At 41.5% G+C, this 25,440-nt stretch overlaps 1 protein-coding gene across 5 annotated transcripts in view; it reads left to right on the top strand.

Annotated features, from left to right (window-relative positions):
* LOC124857758 (cadherin-6-like) overlaps nucleotides 1–25,440 on the top strand; it is a 172,093-nt gene that overhangs the window by 70,180 nt on the left and 76,473 nt on the right. The window contains exon 1 of one of the 5 annotated variants that reach the window (XM_047349178.1): nucleotides 3,605–3,813. The exons of the other annotated variants lie outside the window; for them this stretch is intronic. The gene's annotated coding sequence lies outside the window, so the exon portion shown is untranslated. Of the gene's footprint in view, nucleotides 1–3,604; nucleotides 3,814–25,440 lie in introns of those variants that run through there. 5 annotated transcript variants of the gene reach the window in all.

The raw sequence follows: 25,440 nt of genomic DNA on the forward strand, positions 1-25,440 counted from the left end.
TAAAAAGTTATATTTTTAGTATCTAAGGAAGCTCCTTATCTGAAGCAGAATCTAAACAAGACTCTAAAAGTAGTGCTGGAAATGGAAAACCAATGATTAAATGATAGTAGAAACTGAAATAGAACGTAGGTAAGGCCTGAAAGAACCAAAACAAGACCATATGAGAAGCTGACTAATAAAGCATATTTGATTTGTCCACTGGTAGGGAATAAACACCCCATGGTGCACTTGCCACAGTATAACGCTACACTTTTTGGAGGGGTCGGGGGCTACGTAAAGCAGACAACTAGGGCCCTACAGATGATCCTTGAGTGGAGCCCGTAGGCTTTTAACACAGTTGATTGGTAGAATCATAACAATGTGGTTGGATAGGATGCTGTATTTCTAGCCAGATGTTTTTGTTGTGTGTGTTTACAATGTTAAAGCAATGCCAGATCAGTAGTCATAAATGTAAATAATTAAAATGAATTTTAGAGCGTATCTAACATTAAATTAGTACAATTTTAGTCCAGCTTATTTGTTTATAAATGGAATATTCAATAGTGTTTAAATTCTAACTTTATTTTAGTAACAAATCCTACCTAAATATTTTGAATATTAGTTTAACTAAGAATGTTGAGTCAATCAAGCAGAGAAAGTAATTTTGTTATGTTTTAAATGGGTTATATTATTAATATAATCGTAGTAAAAGTAAGAACTTCCATAAGACTTGCAGTTAATAATATTTGTGTTTGAGCAAGAATTGAGGTTTGTATCCAGCTTTAGCTAGCTTAGCAGCAACGCTAATGCTAAAGTCAAACTTGCTAGCATACTAGCAGGAAGTGCTTAACTCTGATCTTATCTGCAGTTTTTCAGGGAAAACACCGACTTAAAAATGTGTTTGACTGTATTACAGTTTTAGTCACTCCTGATGCCATAATCACAAAGCATTATTTGTATATTTTTAAAATGGAGGGAAAATTGTATCACTTAAAAGAAAGACTCTCTTTCAGAAGGCATAAAACTTGGTTTTTACACACTTACTGCAGCCTTGAAACTGTGTCCTTATCAGTCAGGTGTATTTGGTGTTGATCGACAGGAGTTTTGTACCCTCATTTGATTATAGAGATATAATTGATTAAAAAAGTGTATCTAAAGTTGATGTGAATAAATTAGAATCGTTGGAGCCTTAATTCATTTCAGTAATTGAATTAAATTAGATTAAATCACCTCAAAACATTGTCACAAACAAATTTTGTTAAGCAAGTTTTGAATATTTAAGTGTGTTTTTAGTTAAACGTAAACACTGTTTAGAAATATTGATCGGGAGCACCAGGTGGTGTAATGGTAGAGTAGGTGACCAATAAATTGGGAGAGGTACATCTACAGACTGTAAGTTGGAGGTTTGAAGGTTTAGGCGTTTCGTCCGCACGAACATTCGGTCTATTGAGCCTGTCTTCCCTCCTTTTTCCTTACTTTCAGCATTTGCAAGATGGGATGGAAAAAATAAAGGTAATGTACTCTTCAATCATGAAGTTGGTGTTTCCGAATTATATTTAAAATGGTGTCAGTTTGTATTATGTAAAAGTTAAATATATGTAGAAAAGTAGCTAATGATTTAAAATGTAAAAAGAAGCCCATGGTGACATGCTTATCCAATCTTGTGTTTAGCTTTACTTAGGTTACACCTTTCCTTGTTGAAGATGTTCCTGCTTGAGTAAATACAGGCTATCACTCCTGGCCATGATTCAATCCCCAGCCTTTGGAGCTTTGCTTCATATCTCCTCCCTATCTCTCTCTACCCATTGTCTGATTACTCTGATTGAATGCCACTATTTCCACACAAAGACCTTTGAAATTACATTTTGATTGAAATCTACTTTAAACATTAGCAAATTGTTCCATTATTTTCACTGGTTTTATCAGTGTAGCAATGGCTTTTCATTAATTACACTGACAAATAAGAAGAAAGAAGAAAATTGAGCATGAAACTGGTGGGAAACTACAAAGAAATGGAAGTTCACTCCAGAAACATCTCGATAAATTTGAAAAATTTGTTTTTGAAAAAGTGAAATTTGTATATACAGAAATTTCAAAAGAGGGAAATATATTAAGTACTTTTCCTCTTCATTTTTCGACCAGGCACTTAAATTTTTGTTTCATCAGACCACAGAACATGTCTCCAAGGATTAAGGTCTTCCTCCCTGTGTGAATTTGTAAATTGTATTCTGGCTTTTTATGCTGATTTAAGAGTAATGGTTTCTTCCTTGCTGAGTGGCCTTTCAGCCCATGTCTGTGCAGGACTTGTTTCACTCTGATTGATGACATTCCGTTCTCCTACAAACTTCAGGCAGCATCTTCATGAAGTCTTGTTTGCTTTTTTCCTGGGGTGCGATCGGTACTTGTTCATCTCATATAGGTTCATCACGGAACCCATCTGCTTCCTGAACAACATAACGCCTGACTATTCCCATGCTGTTCATACTGGCATACAACTGTTTGTACTAATGAAAATGGAGATTTCATCTGGAAGTTGTACCCATGGATGAACCAGACTTGTGGAGGTCTACTCTTCTTACTACCGTTTTTGCTGATTTGTTTTGATTTTCCGATGATGTCACACAAGGAAGCGGATTGTTTGAGGTGTTACCTTTTAAAATATATTCACAGATGGGCCTCCATTTAACTCGCATGTTGTTTGACTTTACAAAGATGGCATTACCATGTAGGTCTTCGCAGAAATTTTAAAGATACAGTATGTAAACCTTTGAATTTGAAGAAAGTAATTATAAAACGTGTCATTATTGTCGTAATTATCTAACAGAAATAATTTTGGGAATTCTGACTGAGCTAAAATAGGAAAAGTTTAGTCTGATTTGTTGATCATCTTCATTTGTCAACTCACCATATATGCAGGGCATGCAAATAAATCAAAACACAGATTCTCTGAAAAATTGTAAATAATTAAGGTAAAATTAGAGCAAGAGTGGGGTTAAACCTCAGGGGCAGGGATCAGAGGGGGAGATGGTGGACAGAGATCAGCTTCCTGACAGCCTGGTGGATAAAGCTGTTCAGGGGTCTTAAGGAGTGGGCCCGGAGGCTCCTGTACCTTCTCCCTGAGGGCAGGAAGCTGAAGTGGGGGTGTAAGGTGTCACCAGCAATGCTGATGGGTCTGAGGATGTCCAAAATGTCCGTGAGGGAGGGAAGAGTGGAGCCATCAGACTGTGAGGAAAATGTTGTCTCTTTTAGTGTCGTTAAATGTCGGTTTTCAACTTTTTGAATTAAATTACTGAAATAAATCACCTTAAATACAGTGATTTGTTAGAATGCGCCTTCACACCATCTCTACTTTAACAGCCCTTTTTTTTTTTTTCGCAGAAAATGATCATTTATTGACTAATCCCAACCGCAGCACACCGCTGACTCTGCAGTTAATCAGGGAACAGGCAGATGTAAAGAACAGCTCCTGGGTTAAAGTTAAACATCGTCCTGTGTTTACGCAGCCTCTCACCATCTCCCCATTGTTTTTTATCGCTCCTCTTATCTGTGCGTGTGTGGATTGTGCGTGTTTTTTCCTTTTTTTTTCCCACCCTGCCTGTTCTGCTGGGGGGACTTGTGAATGGCAGCCAATAGGAGGGTAGAGTCCCCTCAGCCTCTCAGCCTCTCTGACATCCACACAGCGAGAAATGATGCAGCGCCGCTGAGACGCGCAGTCGGGGCGGAACAACGGGCAACAAAAGCCGCAGCGAGCGGATACTCTGCGCTCCGGCGTGCGTTTTTGCGTGTTTCTTCGTGGGAAAATCTCTCTCCGCTGGAATAAACTTCATTAATCAGGTAAGCGTGGATTTGCCTTTAACTTCCGTAGAGATGGTGCTGGAAACGCACCCATGTGTTTTGGCACAGCTAAATCAGAGTTTCATGCTCGGTTTTGATTTGCTTTAATGTTCTCTTCATCTTTCAATACCAAAAATGCTCTGCGAAATTACCCTGGCTTTATCTTTAACGGGAATGCCGTACGGCGTGTGTTGTGATTCTAAGAAAATTACAAGCAAATCTTATATTTTTTTAAAGGAATAACCAATAAATGCGTAATGAAACATCGGGGTGCGCATCCCTGTTTCAGGGGGTTCTTTAACTTTTCTGATCCTCGTTTCTGGGGAAATCGCAGCGCGCCCCTCCTGCTAAGGTACTAAAGGTCCTGCGCCGGCTTGGCTCGATCAGATGTGCACCTTGTGCTGCTTCTTTTTCACGCCCTCCCCGGTGAACGTTGATCCCGCTGGGAAAGATCCCCGATGCATGTGGGCCAGCAGCGCACTGCATCACATGTGCAGCACCCACCGCGGAGTTCATACAAGTTCTCCAAAAACAACATGTCCTCCAGGGTTATTGACAACCAGATGATGGGCTCTCCCCGATGTGTCTTTGAATGATTAATGTTCTCCTTGAATAATGCAGGAGAACTATAAAAGGCATGAAGTTGGCTGTTTTACTTAAGCCTGAGTGATGGGGAGAGGTGCTCTGGCTCTAAGAAGCCTGTGCAATCCTGAGGCAGGGAATTAGTGCTTGGAAAAGTTGCATCCAGATTGCTCAACCTTTGTAACACTGAGGTAATGTGGCTGTTCACAGCCAAGAAGTTGTTTGTGTGACTACCAGGGGAATATTCTGCAATAAGCACTGAAATTAGAAACTCATTCTCATCATCAGAGGCAGGCCTTTGAACAACAGAGTTTACATTTGAAAAGGAAAGGTCAGTGCTCAGCTTTTCTTTTTTGTTTTTGGAAGAACAACTTCTGAGCAGCTCCGTGAAAGGGGAAGTGGAAACCTGGTCCGACTGATCCAGACTGTCCAGTTTTGAAGTTCAGAGATGAAAGGGATAGAGGTGGAATCTGTGGCTGATCAAAGTCAAACAGGGAACATGGACAGTGCTGCATATTTAAAGGTGTGTGTGTGCGCGCACATGTGTTTTCTGAGAATTGTGTTTTTTTACCAGTACGAAGAGGTTAACTGTGATGCAGAGGAGATGATGTGATGAGAACAGGAGCACCTCTCTCTCTTTTTCCAAACATCTTCAACTCTTGTGTCTTGTGAGATTTTCCAAATAAAGGGGGGGGGGGGGTTCAGTCTGATGGCTAAAGCCCTGACGTCACAGGATGATGGGTTTACCCAACAGCCAGGCAACTATGACCGGTGACCCGAGCTGATTACATTATTTGTGCTCCAGATGGGCCGTGTCCCTGAGATGTGTCTTGCTTGTAATATCAAGCATTTCTAGTCCTCTGCACTGTGACATCTGGAGGTAATGAACTCCCGTCGGTCGCTGTTGGTCCTAAAAACCCTCTCTGATCTGCTCTGTGGTTATATTTCTGGCCTTCTGGGGTGTGTTCAGCTCCTCAAGGATGGTGGTAGAAAGCACATGTGCAACGTGTGGCTTGAAGGTTTTTTTTAGCGGCAGAAAAAATCCGCTGGGGTTGTACACTGGTTGTTTAAGGGCATTATTTAAAATTTCTTTTATGTGCAGCATGTGGCTTAAATGTTTGTTCAAGAAACAGAAAACATCTTTGTATGCTGGTCGTTTTAGGGCATGTGTGTGACGAGAAACCATGATCCTGGTGTTGCTTCCTTTGTATTCCTCGTGACTACAGGAAGTTTCTCGCTATTTAATGTTTGTTGAGTCTCCTAGTGAGCATTTGATCGAATTTCCTCACAGAGTGGCAACTTCATATCTCCATCCTTCCCTAATGAGACAGATTCCCTTCAGAGACTTCTATTTATGGAACAGTAAGGATACTAATTGGACAGATAGTGGCTTAAATAAAGATGTACATTTTGCCTTCAAATACGTATGCAAACAGGAAGCAGAAACTGTGATGTGAGTTAATTGATAAATTGGTGTTTCAGGCTTCTGGGGTGTATTTAGTTACCTGTAGAAAGTTGTCAAGTGCATATGTCAAGATGTGGGTTGTATGTTTTTAAGGTTTTCAAAAACTATGATATGGAAAAGATAGGATACAGTAAAGTCGGTGTGTTGCTGTTACTGCAAAGAAGATTTGAGGACTCTACGGTGGCCTGGAGGGTGACCCTAACCACCTATTGTGCTTAGAAGGTGACTGCTGGTCATTTTCCCCTGGTATAACTTCTCAGGCCCGAGCTCAAAGTCAGAGGCATAAAAAAGCATTGAGGTTGTATGTTAGTCATTTTTAACGGCATTTTCGTTTTCTGGTGTGAAATCATAATTGTGGAGTAGCTTTCTTGATTTAATTTCTCATTAGTACAAATGTGAAGATTCTCCCTATTTCTTGCCTGTTGTGGCTCCGTTTGACCATTGGAGCAAATTTCCTCGCAGGCAGAGTGGCAACATAACGTTGTCCTTGCCTAATGAGACGGATTCCCTTCAGAGACATCTATTTATAGTGCAGTTAAAACTGTAATTGGACAGAAAGCAACATAAGGAAAGACATACATTTCCTCTTTGTTGTATAACATGAAACATATAGTATAAACATCTAACCACGGGCAACAATCACAACCTTTATCAAATTTGGCCAAGACTCCACAATATGGAAAGAGATGGGATACTTTGAAGTGTGTGGCTATTTCTGTAAGGAGGGTTTGAGAACACAATGGTGGCCAGGAATGTAGAACCCGTCCCTTAATGATCTGTGAAGATAAATGGGGGTTGATCTTACAGTTTACACCTCACTTAACAATGGGTAATTATTGCTTCCTTCTTCATGTAGGTGAACACCAATTACATGGAAATATACTCATAAATCTGTTTACAAAGGCACCAGACAGATATACTCTGTGTGTGTGGTTGCTGTAGGTAAAACTGATGAATAGTGTGCAACAAAATGTTCGGGAACCAGTCATGGGAGTCCAGCATTGTGCATATGAAATCACTTCAATTCCTGTCGTTTGGGTGTGAGACGGAGTAAATCGCTGCCAATGTTGAATAATGTACACTGCCAGCAGCTTTTTTTTTTTTTTATCCCCCCTCCTCTTAAACTTTGGCTCGGTTCCACAGCTTTTCTAATTATGAAGTAGTTGAGAGATTGCTTCAGAACTCCGACACTGTCGCAGTAGCAGCCAGCAGTCTAACTGAATCACCAACAAAAGCCTGACAGACACATGGAGTTTAGCGAGCGTTTTCTCGACAATCACATCCTTACTTTCCCTTTAAACTCGAGGACGCACACATTCAGACGGAGGCAAACAAACAGCGTACAAAAGAGGAAAGGTGTTCAGTTCTCTGCACGCTTCTCAGCACAATTTAACAAGATATATTAGTCAGCCAGGAGGCAGCGGAAAGCCAGCAGTAGACTGCAGTCTGACAGTGGAAGATAGTGATTTACAACAAAGCCCCGTGGACCATGGCACAATTTCAGAGTTGCGGAAATGACACTGGTGAAGCAGGGGCATGAAAGTCTATCCAGCAGCCATGTCTCATTTCTTACATCATTTGACCTAGGGAAGACGGGAGGACAGGGAATGACGAGACGAATGACAAATCAGCAATAGAAGCAAAAAAAAAAACACCCCTCGATATTCAAGGACACAAAACATTCCACCTCTGTCTTAAAATCGAGGCGTAATCGATTTGTCGACCCCACGAGGGCACTGTTAAGACTCCGGATTGGATTTGGAATTAAATCTCTGTATCCAATATGAGGTAGAGGTAAGCTGGGGGGGGGGGGGTGATGCCAACAATAATCATCTAATAGTAGAAATCACAGGTCCAGATCACTATCAAAATCTCATCAACCGTTACCTGGCTCCAGGCTGAGCTTGCTGCCAAATTTCATGGAAATTTGCTCATGGGTTTTCACAGACGCCACGCAGACATACAGATTAGGTGACTGAGGTGAAAATACAACTTCCTGCAGAGGTAAAAATGTACATCTGGAATGAAGTGCTCAATCTAATATGTTTGTATTTTAAGCATATATCCAGTCCAGATTTCTGACTAATCCCGAATGAGCTAAACATGCTGCTCTACAGGAAAGTAGAGCCGAAAATGCCTCTCGGAGGTAATTTCTTGTATGATTTGTGTGTTTTGAGCAGTGTTGCCCTGGTTCAGGGGGAAGAGTTTGAGTGAGTGGAGACAGATCATGTCCGCTGGTCCTGCCCCCCCTTACTCTTCACTAGTTGGATTTCTGTCTGAGCAAAGCCCAGAGGCATAACTTTAGCTGCAGCAAGTGGACTGAGGAACGCTAAACACTATCTGGGGGGAGCCTGCTGAACATCACATAATAAGAGTATGGAAAGAGAGCAAGTGTAAAAAGAAGTGAGTAAAGGTATGAAGGGGTGGGATGACACAACTAAATTATGGGACATTGAGGAAATCAGAGTTGGTCAGGAAATGTGAGTTCATAGTGGGATAATATTGATTGTTGGTTAACGAAAGGATAATGGGAGATAAGGAAGTCCAGGAGTAGAGGAACAGGGATAAAAAGAGGGTAGTGTTTAGAAACAGGAAGTGGTATGACAAGAGAAGGCGGTAATTATGTTTGCTTTGCTGCTGCACGGCAGCCGCAGTGAGAGCTGTCAGCTTCATGCAACGCTGGCTGCTGGGTCTCTCTATAAGAGGCCTTGCGACGTTAACCCCTCAGACTCTGGCAACAGCCCGTAATTACGTGGGCGTGTGTGTCTTGTGTGTGTGTGTGTGTGTGTGCGCATGTTGAAGTGTGACTTGCCGTGTCAGTTTTTCTTGGCAGCAGTGAGAGCAGAATGATGTGATTTTCCCCTCTAACAGCCTCCAGGAGTAATGATCCAGGTTATCTCAGATGACGTGGAACACCTCAACCCAGCAGGCATCAGCTTGGCACAAACCCGTCCTTGTACCTTCAGGGAGACTGTCGTCTTGGTGGCAGCACTGTGCGCGCAATTCCTCTGTCACCTCCAGACGGGGCCCCTCCTTCTGTGGATAATGGTCTCCTGTCTGTGTTTTGTGAATGATATCTGGACTCTATTGTAGGCCTCTTCACATTGTGCTGCAGAATGCCTTCTTTACCCCTCCTCTTTTCATTTTTTCTCACAGAGGTACATTCTGAGGTGCTCTAAACGAGCAGGCAAACACATCAGCAAAGGTCCTATTTACTTTCGGTCCCCAGAGCGAAAAGAAAGGAGAGGTTTCTGCTATTGTTCTGCTACCTCTCATAACATTAGGACGGTTCATTGTGAGCAAGACAAATAGAAAGACCTCTACGCACGCTACCTGTCGAATCAAAGCATGTGCGCTGCTATGGGACCACATATTCCTCAGGGAAGGACACAATACAAGCTTTCTGTGGCAACATGGGACACACAATAATAACATCAAGCTTGTGTTTCAGGCTGAATAATAACCATGGCATCTCTCAGCCAGCAGAAGAAACCTGTCCCCTTTGCGAAAAGGTCATTGTTGAAGACCTCCAGCAACTGAACACTGAGCAATGACAAGAGGAACTGACAAACGGATGTGTTGTGGGTCTCCGAGGCCTCCAATTACTGTTTGATGCCGCTGTCTGTCAAAGACAAATGGGGCAGGACCTGCCAGAAGACCTCCAAGTTGCAGCCTCTAAAACTACTGTTGCTGCAAGCACTCCCCTTTAATTGAGTTTGATCGAATGTAGGCAACGCCAAACTTGGGTTATTGTTTGCCTGAGGGTAATGCAACAGAGTTGAATCTATTGTTGGGAATGATGCTGGGGGAATTTCTTTGAAATGGAAAAATTGCATTAAACATTCCATTTGTATTAATTACATTGCACCACTCATTAGCATGAATGCTCCTAGGAACTGCTGCTGCTGTTGGGCTTAAAGCAGCACTCTGAGCAGAAATATTAGGGGCAACCATCCATGCCTGAGGCAGATTCAAACTGCTCTGTGATGTCATCTGATTGAATGAATATCGCTTGATCCTAAAGCATTTTGACCAGACTATTGGTCCCATGAGACATTAGTCACTCAAGATTCAATCGATTGTAAGTTTAATTCAATCTGATGCTCTGACCCCCCCCAGCTGCAAGGGTGCAAGTGAGTTCCTAGAAGCTTTCTGGTTTATGATCCTGTGTGCATCGGGGCATACTGAGCTCGTACAGCTTACAATGCATTGGAGCTGTATACATACTCTTTGAACTTCTCTGTATTCTAAGATGTTACATCTGCAAACTTCAGGGTGTTTTGGGGCGTTTTTAGTGGTAGACCATAACAAAATAGCATATGGTTGTGAAGTGAAAGGCAAATAATACAATGTTTCCCCCCTTTTTTTTTTTATACACAAAAAGAAAATCTGAAGTGTATTTGTGAATTTGTATGTGGGCTTCCTGTGCCTGTGTTTTGTAGAAGCACCTTTCGCTGGAATTACCTGCAAGTCTTTTGGACTTATATGTTGTGACTGAAATTTATACCCAGTCTTGTACGAAAACAGCTCAGGCTCAATCAGATTAGAAGGAGAGCATCACTTTTCACAGATTCTCAATTGGAATTAGATTTGGACTTTGACTAGGCCATTCTAACACATGAACAGACTGTGATCTATGTTATTCCATTGTAGCTCTGGCTGAATGTTTAGGGTCACTGTCCTGCTGGAAGGTGAACCTGCTTGAGTCTCGTGTTTTACCTCCTAACAGGTTTTCTTCCAGGATTGCCCTGTATTTTAGCCTTGTGGATTTTCCACAAACTCTGACTTCCTGCTGAACGAAACCAACACCACAGCATGATGGTACCACCTCCATTTGTGACCATAGCGATTTTGTGTTGATTATGTGTGGTGTGAGTTTTTTGCCAGTGTTTTGCAGGTTAGAGGTATAAATACTGTTGCAAACCACTTTGTGTAATAGATTTGTGTTTACATGCACAGGAAGTGAAGGGAAAATGTGCCTTGTATTGACTTTGTAGTGTTGTGTGGTTCCAGTAAAAGTAAGACATTTCCCACTAAAATCTTCAAAATAGTTTCCTGGTGCTCAGCATTCTACATTTGTTGTTATGAGAACAAACCAAATCTGCCTTACTGTTGTTAACTAGGAAGCTGAACAGTTATGGTAGGATTTAAGTCTATATTTTTGTCCAGGTATGTCTGATAAACTAATGGGTCACCTATGCCAATATGCAAGTATGTGGAAGAATTTGTTGAAGTGATAACGCTAACCTGTTTAGGTGTAACTCTGATCATAATAAAAAGTTTAGGTCAGTTACAAAACAATTTTTTATAACAATAAGCAATGGTTTAGCAGATGCTACACTGCTCATTGTAACTACAAGTACTTGCTGGAGGGTGACTGGGCCAATTGTGCCAATACTAAAGTCTTCCCAATTTTAGAGGAAGTCTGTTGTCCAAACCTTCTAAATGACAACCCCGAGCCAGCCGTCAGATTGTATATCTCAAGGAACAAGACCTTCGGATATTTTTACCTGGATAATATGGGATTTTTGAATAAAGTAGCTGTAGGGGTCCAGGTTGATGAAATCGGGCAAATCCTCTATAGTTTGGGACTCCAATCTGTGTTAGTTTGGAAAAGTTTGATGGGAGATTGTTCAGATTTTTTTCCACCATTCCCACCATTTTTGATTTATCAACTGCTGATGTTGCCTTTTAAATATTAAACGTAGGTAGAATATCCTCTAAACGTTTCTGTTGACTCCATACTGAGTTTTGTCTTGGACTTGCATCGCTGCTACTGCCACCTGCTGTCTAAGTTAGTGGCATGAAAACTCAATTTGCCATTGTCTGGAAATTTTGGGCATTCTCTGACCACGAGTGTCCCAATTATTTTGTTGGTTGGTGCTGGAAAAAATAGTAGGACTGTCCTTCCAAACTCTAAATATTCTTTGGCATCTTTTCTATGGCTATTTCAGCTCAGCCAATGATTTTACTTATTCTAGCCCAGAAATGTTCTTCTTGCCCATATTTCTATGTTTAACACAAAAAAAGCCTTGAAAATCTGCCTAACCATACCCAATGACCATAACATCTTTTCAACCAAATTATATCTTCTTTATATATTCTTTTCGGTCTGTTTTTACTGGAGGATCTGGTCTTAAATTTACATTTTCCAGGGGAACACTTCAAACTGTGTGGATGAGTTTTCTCCAAGTAATCTGGGTTCTTTCTACAGTCTACAGTTTATTGGAGATACCCTTAGGTGTATGTGGTTTAGGAGTGTTTTTATAGCTGAATGATTCATAAGGGAGAGTTAGATGGTTTAACAAACAATAAAAACCTGAACTTATACAGGTAATGGACTGAAATGTAAGGGTAAATCGTAATTAAAAACTAAAGAGACTGAATAACTATAACCCCCTATAGAAGATTATGAGAATTTCTGGATGGTTAGGAGCAAAATGTGAAGACCTGAGGCATAACTCAATATGTTTGCTTAGACTTCTACCTGTGCATTTGAACCAAAAAGTGGACCCGTGTATTCAGCTCCTGGCTCATCAACCTTCCACATAAACACAGTACAGCAGGAGATGAGTGCAGACGGGTGCGTGCGTGTTCATGCAGAGAACAATGTCAGAACCTGACCTGCAGGAGCAGACACTTGTGAAATGCAGCGTGGATCTCCTCAGCCTCATAAATAATGGACGTCAGCGAGGCATCTGTCAACTTTTTCTGTCAGCCCTGTTCCACATGCGTATCAGACAGGCCCCGGGCCCAGAACAACTTGTTACATCCTCCAACAAACTTCACCCGCGGCCTGTTTTCCACCTACTCCGCCTCGGCCTCATCTGCTGATTTATGAGGCCTTGCGCCCGGCTGAGTCGGACGCCAACCTCCCCGCCGCCACGACCGTGCGCATAGACACAAATTCAGTCACCGGTAGAAAAAGAGCGCCCGCACACCGAAGACCTCCCTTTGGTTCAATAAATAAGTGGGGAAAAATAATCCGTCCTGCTCTCCCATGTAAACACACACACCTCCTCACAAGGTGGCAGGGAGCAGTAAACACACACCTCCGCAGCCCTGACGTGTTTGTTGACTTAAATCTTTCAGTTCTCGCTTAACATTAAACACTCACTGGGAGTTCCTGCTAAACATATCCAGGGAGGTTCCTCACAGTGCCTACAGTCTGGTGAAGGAAAAGATTTGATTCGTGTTTTCAGTTATTCCATACTTTATTCCTTCTCCCAGTGTCTGTTGTATCTGTCCATCCAATCATCTGTCCATTCACCCGTTCATCCATCTCTAGTACGTCCTTTCAGTCATCTGATTTGTCCTTTCATCCATCTATCCATCTATCCATTGATCTGTCTGCCCATACATTCGTCCACGTGTTTGTCTTTGTGTTCGTCGATCTGTAACCTATCCATACATCCATCCATCCAGGAATAGACTTAAAGCTCATGAAATGTGAGTCTTGAGAAGTATGGAAGTTTGACATGAAAAATCTGTTGAAACCATGTTTCTGCTCTTTGAGTCATGCTTCCGAGGTCTGGTCAAAGAAACCACAGTAGAAACAAGCAAGTTCTGTTTGGGTCCTACCCTTCTCTTCTGGTCAGGTTTTTTTATGTTAGGATGAGTAGGTTGGATGTTGGCGGATTTTGTATGCTTGCTTTATGGACTAAAGCGCTGTCTTCCCAGCCTTGTCGTAATAGAGGATTCAGCTCATAAAGCAGCATCATGATTTGCAATAAGAAGAGTTAGGGGAGAGTAATGAAGGTGTAAATCAACTGAGCCTGTCTCTCCTTTTTTTTTTTTCCTCTTCTTTTAATCTGATGTTGGCGGTTTCCCTCCCTTCTGTTCTGTCTTCCTCCTCCTCCTGTGCTGCCTCTTCTTCCTCGCTCTCTCTGTTTGCAGTAATGGAAACCCTGGCACTCTGTAATAAAGCAGAGTGAGCAGCAGCAGCAGTATTAGTAAACAGTTTCAGCAATCATTATGCCGAGTCCGACTCCTTTATTTTTATGTGCGCGAGGTATTTCATTGCCCTGTATGGAGCTGAGGTTGAGGGGCGGGGGGATTGTTAATGAATGAGAAAGGAATGAAGAGTATTTAAGTCCAGTCTGGGAGAGGGAGAATCAGGGACTGTTCTTTGGGCCTGTTCATAAGAACGCCTTTGTTTTCGGCATGAAGTTTGGGACAAAAGCCTTCCCTTTTCTGTCAGAGGCAGCTCTGGGAATGTAAATGCAAATGTGCAGCATACAAGCTGTGCAAAAGAATCAATCAAGCATCCATGGCAGGGAAACATAATGCCCCGTTCTCTGAATCCAGAACAGTTCCTATGCAGTCTGGAAAAGTAGGAAAATTTGATTTAAGCATTATCCAGGTCTGGATGCGTATGAAACAAGGAAAGATTATCAAAAATATTTTTTTTCCCAGACTTCTTTTCCCCTCATTATATGAAAGCTGTATATATATATATATATATATATATATATAAATCAATCAATCAATAAATGATCTGTCCATTTAAGTTTATTTATATAGAACAAATTAACAACAAATGTAATTTGTATTCATTTTACAAGACAATCATATAAACGGATTCAAATTCAGTTTCCTTCCAAGTTGGTCATTGTAGCATGCTATTTAAAGTTTTCTGTCTGAGGAACTCAGCTGATTGCATTGACCCAGTAAATGTGCTAAAATCCCTTATACTGGGCATTTATGTGACGACAGTGCAAAGGAACGACTCCTCCAGCAAAACCCGGTTCATTGTCAACGGCCATCTACTACAACTGATGGGGGGTTTAGGAAGACGGATCTTTTGGTGGTTTAACCTTGGAGAGAAACACCACATAAGATCTGAGCCAGTAGTAGAATCTATGTGATGAAAACATTCTCCAAGAGAGAGACGGGGTTAAACACATAAAGAAAGGGCCAGTTGTATCCACTATAGAGAGAGGGTGAAAAGTTATTGGAAGCAGTTGCTCAGCCGATGAGACCCTCCAGGAACTCGTCATGGCTAAACACAAACATCGAGCCGGGTGTAACTTCCATGGAGACAAATAACATAATGCATATTTGAAAGTAATGGGAGAAAGTAGCGATGAGGAAAATTCAGTTCAAACATACTTTTCTAATCCCAAAGGCAAGTTAAATGTTTTACCAAACTATTGGAGTTTCTTCAAAGAGTTATTGCAGATGATGAAGACTATAGCAGCTGTTGTGGTCTGTATTACAGCGGATCTGAAGAAGCCTCTGAAACAAGACTGTTGTTTCAGAGTTAGTCTCATGAAGAGCATGCTCAGGGTTTTCATGATGTTCATTTCATGAAGCATCCTTGTTTGCACACTCCAGAGCAATCCCCAGGACAGAGCCAGTGTTCATTTGGCTCAGATGCTGCTTCATGAACAAACGACGACAGAAGAGATTAAACTCAGCAGCAGACCCATACATTTACAGCAATGAATGAATGAAAGTAATCTTTATTTCTAGATTGAAAACAACAAATGTTAACAGAAAAAATAATGATCATCAAACATTCAGTCTAGAATATCAAAATAATTTCTACATTTTAAATATTTATACCTTAAATTTTCCATTTCATGATTATCCAGTTTAGACCACATATATTTATATGTACACAGTCTCACAGTAAGATCACCATATATTTATATTGATGGACTGATATTGATTATAAACAACACTACTGTTGAGTCTCCAGTCTAGTTTGTTGTCAAGGTAAACACCAAGGTATTTATAGTTCTCCACCTCCTCCACATCTTCATGTAGTCTCCATAATGGAAATCTACAGTCATCTCCCTTGTTTGTTTGTTAATGTGGTGTTTGCTTCAAAATTATCCAACCAAACGCTGCACTAGCTTTCTGTACGTTTGTCCATTTTTGATACACCCAACAGCTACAGAGTATTTCTGCAGATGACAGGACTCTGACTTTTATATCAGGGGTCAGTCTGTCCTCCAGCAGCTTAGGGAGAGATCTCAGGAAAACCTTAGAAATGAACGTTTTAAGCCTAGTCTTAAAAGTAATCAGGGTGTCTGCTTCATGGACTAAAACTGGGAGATGGTTTCAGTCTGATAGCAAAGTTCTCTGTTGGCGACCATTGGAACAATCATATCTAATTTATAAGGAAGCCTAATTATTAAGACATTTAAGTACAAGATGAAGAATTTTAAATTACGTTCTGGGTCTAACAGGGAAGATAAAATTTGAGAAATAGATGTTCTAATCAGAATTCGAAAGCAGCATTTTGGATAAGCTGAAGGCTTTTGACAGAAACTTTGGGGGATTTTCTTATATTAAACATTTACAATAGTCCAGCCTTGCAGTACAAATGTATGGACTAGTTTTTCTGCATCAGTCTGGAGCAGGATATTTATGGTTTTAGTGGAGGTGAAAGAATAAAGTCCTTGTAAAGCTGTTTTGTAGGATTTAAAATACATGTTCTGGCTCATGACACCAAGGTTCTACACATTATTACTTGAGGCTAACAAAACACCATCCTTAGTAACTAACAAAGCAGTTTGTTTTTAAACTTTAGTTTTGTCTGGATTTCAAACCAGAAAATAAAAAAAATCACTTAGGTAGACTACGGGGATATCTTGAAGCCATAAAAACCTAACTGTTTGGATTCAACAGGATATAATGATACAACTAAGTATCATCAGCATAACAGAGGAAAACTTTATCCTATAGCTTTACCAATGTAGGTAATAGGTAGGTATGACTATCTGTCAAAAAGTTTTGGATATTTCTTGCCTAATGGGTCTCTTTATTTTCAGTACTATTTACATTGTAGATTCTCACAAAAGGCAACACAACTGTAAATGAACACACATGGAATTATGTAGTAAACAAAACGTGAAATAACTCTAAACATTTTCATATTTTAGATTCTTCAAGATAGCCGCCCTTTCCTCTGATTACTGCTTTGCTCTCTTGGCGTTCTCTCCATGAGCTTCATGAGGTGGTCACCTGAAATAGTTGTCCAAAGAGTCCAGAAAGTTCTCAGAGGTTCATTGAGAGACGGCCAAAGGTTAATATTCCAGTCATCACAGTAAAGGGCGGCTACTTTAAGGAATCTCAAACATAAAACATAGTTAGTTATTTCTCAGTTGTTTGTTTGCTGCGTAATTTCCTGTGTTCGTTCACAGTTTTGATGCCTTCAGTGAGAATCTACATACATTGTAGTCAAGAAAATAAAGAAAACCAGTAAATGAGAAATGGTTTCTAAAACCTTTTTATTTCTAGGTATCAGACTAAAAGGGGTTAAACCTAAATGAACACCACACCTTATAGACTCAGTTTTTTGTAAAAACAACTTCTACATCACAATAATGTGATACTTTGTTTTAGTCTATCACATAGAATCGCAGTAAAATAAAGTTTATGGTTGTATTGTTAAGAAAGTGTTTAAAAGTTCCTGTAGCTTGAGTCTTTTTGCACTGTATTGTGTGTTTGATGTGTCGCACAGATCCAGAAACAGGTTAAGAAAAACATAAGATTTCAAGATTTCTTAGTAAATAAAGTAAGGATCTGCTGATTGGGAATTTCTGATTCCGATTTTCCAAACCTAGATCCTTTTAGACAGCATCCTATCACTAGACAGATGAGATACCGTCTAGATAACTAGTCAACAGAAACAAATAAAATCTGAACTCAGATGACTTACGTCATTCTTGGTTTCTTGGCTGCACATCTGAGTTTCCTACAGGTAAACTTTAGTCAGCATTTGAAGGTGGCGCCTCCTCCTGCTGACAAACGAGAGACCACGGATCAAACGGACCCTGTTACTCCTGTTTATTTACCTCAGCTTATAATTCCCAGCGGGAAGAGCAGTCTTGCCCTTAAATCAGCAGCCTTTTGGGTTGTTTTTCTTTGCATTAGTGCTGCCTGTAATGAGCAAGAGAATCCTGATTGATTTAAGCTAGTGTCTGAACCCAGATTGCTGCCAGCCACTCGATGCCCCCTGAACTTTGCTGTGAACACATCTTTAATCACGGTCACCTTTTCTCGTGGCCGGCCCAACTTCCAGCTTAGGTGTAATTACCAAGCTCCTTGGGGGAGGGTGGCTCAACAACAGGACCGGCCATAGGTCACAGAGCGATGCTGTAGCTGGCCATATGGGCTCCGGGCCCGGAGGACGCTGGAGAGAGCGCGGGCGGACACTGTCACTGGCACAGGCGAGTTTAACTGGAGATTGGATTATTTGGAGACAGCAGCAGCCTTATCAAGCAGCAGCCACATTGCTCTAACGTTTCCACCTCCAGTTTCTATATCCCATTTCACACCTGGACAATTGCTAGATAGGATACGTTGAGATACCCTGTGTTCTGCCCCCAGATCTTCAATCAGCAGCAACCAGTCAAAATGGGGTGTAGCTGCCTTATCTATCACTGCCTTACCCCCTGCTAGCACCCTCTCTTCTGTTCCTGAACCCTCTCCCGCTTCCTGCGTCGCCAGTCGAGCTGAAACAGCTTGGCGTTGTTACAGATAAACAATCAATACTGCATTAACGCGTCCACGGGGGCCGACCGGAGTCAAATGGGCACACGGTGGAGAATAATCCCACTTGGACTTGCTCAGGTTTAAACATAGTTGTATGTGAAACATGCTGCTCTTTGAGGTCAGCAGATATATTCCTTTTCCTTCCTCTCCTCCTCGCCAGTCACAGAATGAACCTCCACTGCATTAAGGAAGTAACACCCTACTTTATAGCAAAGGTGACCATGGATACTGGAGAGCAGGAGCCCATAGGATCGATTTGGAGCGAGGAATGGAAACATTTTAACGCGTTTCCCTCCCAGGCGTTCCAGCTCTGGAGTAATAGGCCCTATATTTTTGATGATTGCTTTCAATCTAATATAGTACACCTTTTTCCCATTTTTTATGACGCCTTTTTCAGGGTTAAAACGTCCGACGCATATTTTACATCTAAATTTCAGACTCAAATTTCTTAGTCTGTTTTAAACCTATCTATGAAGAAAAAAAAGACGGATGGATTCACAGACTAATTGTCCTGATGGATATCAGAGCTTTATTTAAAACAGGCAATCACATTAGAGAATAAACAGCATCATGAAGACCAAGGAACACAGCAGACAGGTCATGGAGAAAGTTGTGGAGACCTGTAAAGCAGGGATAGGTTCTAGAACAACATCCCAAGCTTTGAATATCTCACAGAGCTCTGTTCAATCGATCAATGGAACATGGAGAGAGGGTCGTACAAAAGTGCAAGTTCTTTACACTATTAATATCATTTGCTGTATAGAAACGCTGCAAAACAATATATATTTTTAGCATTTTTTTAAATGTTTTTGCTGTTCTTTGTCATTTTTGGCCACTGGACGATCCAAGAAGCCACTTGTGGCCGCAGATTGCAGACTCCTGATTTAAATTAACTGGCCGGGCATGGAGAGCATTAATCAGAGAAGCTGCCACGAGGCCAATGGTAACTCTGGAGTAGCTGCAGACATCCACAGCTCAGGTACAAGAATCTGTTGAGATGACGGGTATAGAAGAATGGCAAGCAGAAAGCCATTTTTGTAAGATTAAAATTAAAGCCCAATAAAAAAGCAGAAGTTTCTGGTTAAAAATCTGAGAATGAATGCTAGACTAGCTCCACTGCGAGGAATAAGCTAAGTCTTAGCTTGACTTCTCCATGAGACTTTTTCCCTGATTCTCCAAACTGGGAGCACTCTGACTGCTGCCTACCATCAAAAATATCCAAACGTTCCCTTTAAATTCAGAAATCCCAGAAAATGAATGAATTTCCTTTCCAGGACTTGATAAAGGACCTTAACAACTTGTTCCAAACCACATCTAACAGGAGTCTTCAAAGAAACAGCATCTCTTTCTTATTTGTAGAAAACGCATCCTAATGAATCAGAATCAATCCCACATTTTTCAGTTGACTTTGAATGATCTGCACAAAATTTGCAACATTTTTCTTTCCAAAGAAGCAGGCTGAAGCCCTGGCAGAAGTCCTGCCCAAGATAAATGGCCTTCCTTACTCCTGAATGCCTCACCGGCTTTACTCGGGCGCAGAATTTTGTCCAATTTGTCCAATTTCAGCTCTCGCCTCTGAGTGCGTCTGAAGTCCGACTATTAATAAGCTACAAACAGGTGCTCCTAACTGTCTGGGTGTTGTTTTATGGTGGGCTACTTGCAAAGGTCATTACTCTTAGTCAAAGAGGGGGAAACACATTTTCTCCACACTGGCTTTTATTATGGCTATATTTTAGGCGGGTGATGTCTTTGTTTTAGCTGGGTGTATTATTCAGCGATGTGTGACAGTTGTGTTTGTTACCGTCTTGCAGCTGACCCGCTGTTACAGTCGATAAACGCTTGAATGGAAATGTGCCTCGGCGTCGCTCCCTTCATGTAATTGTCACAACAGGGAGGCCGAGACGAACGTGGGAACACAACTCCTCCGCTGATTTTCAATTCTCTGTGCCAAGTTTGACCTTTGCACTCTCCAATCAATGCATCTGCTTCCAGAGATGTACGATTCATTTAAAAAAGCAAACGGCTCCGCCATGATCCAGCATCCTGGTGGGGGCAATATGATTAACGAGCTGATATATAGAAATAACAGCTTTTAATTAGAAGGTTTAGAGATGATCTTATTCCTGCACTGATGCAAGCTCTGGCCTTTTGGCTCCCGAAGAAAAAAAATGAAAACGAGGCTCGCGCGCTTGACTGCACATGGGATGCTCGGGAAGCAAACACTGATTTGCATGAAGACAGAGGCTCCCATAGCCACCAGTGTGTTACCACAAAGGCCACAGTGGGGGAAAGCAGGAAGCCAGCAGTGCCGTCATTCAGCCTCCTCCTTCCCTCCTCCAGCTCTCATCTCTTCAGAAGAAAGCTGTGTTAGACCACACGGCTGCTGGTGACCAAACATGTGCTCCACTGATCAGACAGGAAAGCAAACAGCCGCGTAGAGGACGTCTCATGTGCAAACTTGCATGCGATTAAGCCGTTATTCCTCTGCTCCTCATGCACACGAATGGCTCTTGCTACCGTTTGTTCCGATGATAACCACATCTGCTGGCCACCAGGGTACCAGGCGTTATTAATCATCACACAGAGGACATTTAGCAAAATCGGACATCCATTTATTAGCTCTAAGTGCAGGATTGAAGAACTGGCAAGAGGAGATAATGACTTTAAGCTCCCATTTAGACAATTAATTCCCAGATGTGGAATAAAAAACGTCAGTCGTTCCGTTTGTTTATGTTGACACAATTTAAAATCATAATTCAGGACTAAAGGTTTATTATTAGGTTCTAGAGCTGGAACAAGATGACATTTCCTTAACACACTACAGTACCTTGCAGACGTTTTTATGGACCATTTCAGTTTGTCATGTTACAACAACACCATCCAGTGTATTGTATTGAAATTTTATATAATAGAGCAACACAAAATAGTGAATAATAACCTGTTGTTGCAGCTACAGGTTGGGTCTGAAGGACATTTTCCCCTCATCCTTGCTAAGCAGCTTAAGCTCAGTCAAATCGGATGGAGAGCATCTGGGAAGATCAATTTTCAATGTTGTCACAGATTCTCACTTTAGATTAGGTCTAAACTTTGACTAGACCATTCTAGTAGCTGATTATTACTTGATCTGAATCATTCCATGGTAGCTCTGGCTGTTTAGGGCCATTGTCTTTTTGGAAGGTGAACCTCCATCTTTACAGTCTCAAGTAAAGAGTCCAGGATTGGATTGTCCTATAGTTAGCTCCAACCATCTCCCCCTTTACGTCCCTGGTGAAGAAAAGCCTCCTCTAAGCATGATGCTGCCACCACCTTGGTTCACAGCCGTTTGTTTTTCAGGATGACTTGCAATCTTAGTTGGGTGACTAGAGCACATTTTTCCCTGTCTGCTGAGTCCTAAATATTACTTGCAGCAAACTAAAACTAGGATATATTTTGGCTTTTTTTCTTGCTGGTCCTCATAAAGGCCAGATCTTTAGCGAGCACAACCAATGCTTGTCCTCTTAATAGATTCTCACACCTGAGCCGAGGATCTCTGCAGCTCCTCCCGTTACTATGGGCTTTGTGGCTGCTTCTCGAATTAATGCTCTCCTTCCCAGTTTAATTGAGATCAGGGTCCCATCTGTGATCACAAGATGCTGTTTAGGTCATCCACAGTGACCCTCATATGTGCTGTTAATATAAGATCTTTGAATAAAATTGATGCAGATTTTCAAATTGTTTTTAAATGTGAAGGTTATCAAAAATATAGTTTTTCAATGTGTTTTCAATGTTTTTTTTATGTAATATTTGCAAAGATTTCATGAATATAAAACATCCCATTGAAGAAAATTGGCTCTGAATGGAAAGGTCACCTATCTGCCGTGTTCCTTGTTCTTCATGATGCTGTTTGTTCTCGAATGTTCTCTAAGGAACATCTATAGTCTTCACAGTACAGCTGCATTTATACTAAGATTAAATTCCACACAGTTTACCAGTTAGGGGATGTCTCCAGTAAATTGGTTGATTTTATTTAGTGGTGTCAGATTAAAGGAAGCTGAAAACAAGCATCTTCCTTGCACTTCAGTTTTACTGTTCTACAGTTGGTTTGTTGCATAAAATCCAAAATAAAATACATTGAATTCTACTGCTGTAACGTGACACAATATGAAAAATAATAGAGGAATACTTCTGTTTGGCATTGTAAAAGAAATGGACTCAAGTGGAGGGAGACCCTTTTGAAAAATGAGCTAAGAGGCTCCTCTTCACCTGCTCTGTTGCTGGATTGTAAACACAAGAGTTCATAGAGGCCCGTCTTTGTTTTTGTCAAAGTGACAGCCGGGAGAAGGAGAGGGGAAACCGGGAAGACAGAGCTCAGAGCGGAGAGCTGGCTGCCTGCAATTTAGTCCAGACCAGGCAGACATAAAATCGAGCGCGAGAGAGGAATGGTTACTTCAGGAACCCTCTGTGGCTCCTAAACTAGGCCACTCCGTCGATGGCTGTGAGAGCTGAGTGATGCAAGCCCTGCTGAGGAAATAACTAGAAAACAGGCAAAATAGCTCCCATTGACTTGGCCTAGATTGTATGATTTATATGGGTTATTTGCTATGCATTTGGGCAGCGAGGCTAGGTAATGTGTTTGCAGTGAGCTCTGGAGCAGGACACTGAATGCTGTGGGCTCACCCCACATCTGACAGGGACAGTAGGAGATAATTTATTTGGATTACAGTCATTCATCCAGAGAGATGGTCTCATGTTTCCATCGTGTACGATCCCCAAGAGCTTGTTTAATCTGAACAGTCCAAATTAGTTCTGGATACAAATGGATGGAGCCTTTGTGTAAAAAGGTCACATAATGGGATTTATTCACTTGCTGTTACAACAACAGCAACATTGTAGCGTTGCATTTTTCGGCATGGGAATCATGCGCTTTAGTATTCACGTGCATATTACTTTGACATCCACAAGCTACAGTTAGAAGAAAAGTATGACCTTAAAGAAGCATTTATTGCTGCCTATCCATCTGGGAAGGGTAATATGTCAGTTTCCGAACTAATTGAAGCCCCTATTGATTGTTCAGAAGCAGAAACCATCCCACCGCCTGACGGTCAGATGTTCAAAGAAAAACCCTCAAGCTCCCTCTCCGTCTCAGCTAGCATGTTAAATGTTAAATCACAAGCTTGTAAATCAGGGCAAATTGATGAAGACTGGATAAGTATGGCTTGATTGGAGGGTTGAAGGAGAAATACTTCTCTGTTAAAGTGGAACGAAAGTCCATGTAAAAGCATAACCCCGCCACCAGAAAAATATGCCACCAAAGTGGGCGGTGCCAAGAGACACTGAGGGGTGTGGCCAAGTGTGGGGAGTTTGGTCAGGAGGTCGAGGGAAAATGGCAGCTAGCTTAATTTCACATACTGAAACATGGAGAGTGACCAAAGCGATGCTGGTAGTTTTGAGACCGTTCGTTATGTTGAGGTGGAGGATTTTTCAGCCCCTCGTCACTGGAGCTTGAGGGAGGCTTTATGGAACCCAGCGGACCTGAGCCTTATAAATTCGAGCCGCTGGCTCAAGGTGCTGACTGAAGCAGCGGAGGACCAAATGGGTCCAGTTTCTGAGTGCTAAAGTGATGTTAGCAGCATCATTATTAACATGAGCTAACATTCAAAGCAGTAACAAACTTTCAGAAAGTTTACATTTAGATTTATATTATTTCAAGTAAAGCATATGATCGAAGGTATAAAGCATTAAAGGCTATGAGCAGTGCTCGTAATACCGACTCCTGACCTGCTACAGGGGCGTGTCTGAGTGAGATGGCTTGATACCAGAACACGGCCAGTACACATGTACCAAGCTGTACCGTTTCAACCACTTTCAACTGCAGTGGCCACCTTTCAACCCAAAGAGGATAGCACTAAGACAGTTTTAGGACAAATGTTGCAGTATTAAACAGGTTTACATGAAAATGTAAAAAATAGCACAGTAACATAGGGATAGAACCCTTAAAACCCAGTTTATACTGTTAATCTGCAAAAATAAAATAGATTTGAGGTCGGGTTCGCAAAGTTGCATCTGAATGAAGCAGAAGACTTCTGAACAGTCTGGAGTTCATCGCTCTGAAAACAGTGGAGAAGATCATAGACAGCCCCACCCACCCCCATCAACATGTGCGATTCTCCAGTCGCCATTGTGGACTCCTTTCATTTCCTGGGCTCCATCATCGCTCAGGATCTTTAGTGGGAGCTGAACATCACTTCCCTCACCAAGAAGCCTCAGCAGACAAAGTACTAACTGCAGCAGGTGAAGAAGACAGCCTGCCAAAGACAATGATGGTGCACTTCTACTGTGAGATCAGTGAGTCCATCCTCATGTTGTCCATCACCATCGGGTACGCTGCTGCAATCAGGGACAAGGACAGGCTGCCGCGTAATATTTGCTCTGCAGGGAGGGCGACTGGCTGCAATTTTCCCTCCCTGCAGGAACTGCATGCCTCCAGGACTCAGAGGCAAGCAGGAAAGATTACAGCTGACCCCTCCCACCCTGGACATAAACGGTTTTAGACTCTCCCCTCTAGCAGGAGGCTGCAGTCCATCAGAACCAAAACCTCTCGCCACAAAAACTTCCCATCTGCAGCTAGCCTCATTAACAAAGCCCTGGTCCCCCACGGACATAATACGAATATCTCAGCACCTGTAAATACTATTTCATTTAGTTCTATGTTGTTGTTATTGCATATTTTTAATATTTGCCACGGTGCTCTATTTTCCTCATAACATTCCTACACAACTTATTTTTGTTTTTAACTACATATTTCTAAATTTATATCAGTTGTATGTTTGTCTATGTGTAGCACCTTACCATCAAATAAACATTCCTCGTACATGTGAAACATCTCTTGACAATAAAGTTTTTTCTGATTCTGGAGATAATGCAGCAAACAAAACAAACAGCATATCAGTGCTAACACCAAAAAGCAGCACAGTGATGGAGATGTGATGACGAGGTTCATCATCACTGTACTAAGTTGGTCACTTCTGTTGGAAGACTTTCAGTCTTCTAACCTCCTGATTAGATTTTGAGTTCCCACTCACAATGTTTTGGAT

Source organism: Girardinichthys multiradiatus, chromosome 21 (genome assembly GCF_021462225.1).
Source record: "Girardinichthys multiradiatus isolate DD_20200921_A chromosome 21, DD_fGirMul_XY1, whole genome shotgun sequence".
Classification (NCBI taxonomy): Eukaryota; Metazoa; Chordata; class Actinopteri; order Cyprinodontiformes; family Goodeidae; genus Girardinichthys; species Girardinichthys multiradiatus.